Consider the following 1,445-nt stretch of genomic DNA (forward strand, 5'->3'; position numbering starts at 1 on the left):
CCCCCTTGCACGTTTTGTCCTTGACCCTGGCGCCTGCAAGCCCGGCCTTGGCGGCGTTTTTCTCATCTCTTTCATTGATATTTTGACGGTCGATAATTTGTGCATTTGTTAGTGGTTGTTGTTGCTTGTAGTTTTGATCCGTTTTCAGAGAAAGAAATTTCTTCTTCTTCTTCTTCTTCTTCTTCTTCTTCTTCTTCTTCTTCTTCTTCTTCTTCTTCTTCTTCTTTTTCTTCTTCTTCTTCTTCTTTTTCAGACGGCAGGTCTAGAGCAGACATTGATGATAGTGGTACCCTATTCCTTCCTGTTGTCTTTCCTCCTGGTCAGCTCGATTGTTCTCATTATGTTTTTTGTCTTAACTTTGTTCAGGCAATATATGTACTGGCATTTTGTTTCTTATCTTCCTCCTTTCTTCACTCCCTCGATCCTATGTCCGTTATTAGATTGTAATATGTGAGCGGTCACCCTGCCTTAAACAAATTATTGAAGACCTGCGCACATTCTTCTGTCTCTGTCCGTGTCTTCCGTTTCCTGAAGGAGGGTAATAGTAATAGTAGTAGTAGTATGAAGTACGGCTGTGTTCAGGCTAGTCGCCTATCAGCCGTTCGTTGCTTTCGTCGCTTATTCCTTCCCGCTCGTTGTTTTCACACTCTGGTATCTGTAGGTTAGTGCTCATGACACATGGTTCTGGCAGTTTGAAACCAATCTAGGTTCATAGAGAATTTATGTGCCTTCCAGACCATGTCAATCCTATTCTTGAAAGCATTCAAGGATGGTGCGGTCACCACATTTTCCGGTAGGGAATTCCAAGCGTTAAATTACGACATTAAACCATTGATGACATCATAACCCTAACCCGAACCCTGGCCTTAACCCTAGAAGACGCACTGTTTTGGGGAAGCATTACTTCAGTATTCAGTCAGTCAGGTTTTTTTTGAGTCTGTTCTCTTTATCTGAAAATTTAAATGGCGGGTAACAACGAGCGTGCTGTGAAATATGCAAATTTGCATTTCTGATTCTGATGTGTGTGTACAGTGGTTCGTAATGTACCGTAACATTAAAATTGTCTTTGGTCTGTTGCTACTGGTCGGACGCAAGGTGTCTGCTACGTCTTTGAGGAGTTAAGATTATTATGTAATATTTCCTTGATCAAAATGACTGCCCTTTTGTCAATGTGTCTAGAGGTAGCTAACTATGCTCCGTCCGCTTTCCTGATTCAGAACAAAATTGACGACGAATGGTTGGATGTTGTTGGCTAAAATTGTCGGAAAAGTTGGTGGCGCGCAGAGAGAGAGAGAGAGAGAGAGAGAGAGAAAGAGAGAGAGAGGGATGGGGATGGAGTAGAGGGCGCGAAAGAAAGCACCTAGAAAACAAAAAAGAAATGTCTAGTGTTATGATAAAGCAGAAAAGGGGGAGTGGAAGCAACAGAGAGAGGGAGAGAGAGTCGG

This window comes from Aplysia californica, unplaced genomic scaffold, assembly GCF_000002075.1.
Source record: "Aplysia californica isolate F4 #8 unplaced genomic scaffold, AplCal3.0 scaffold00331, whole genome shotgun sequence".
Classification (NCBI taxonomy): Eukaryota; Metazoa; Mollusca; class Gastropoda; order Aplysiida; family Aplysiidae; genus Aplysia; species Aplysia californica.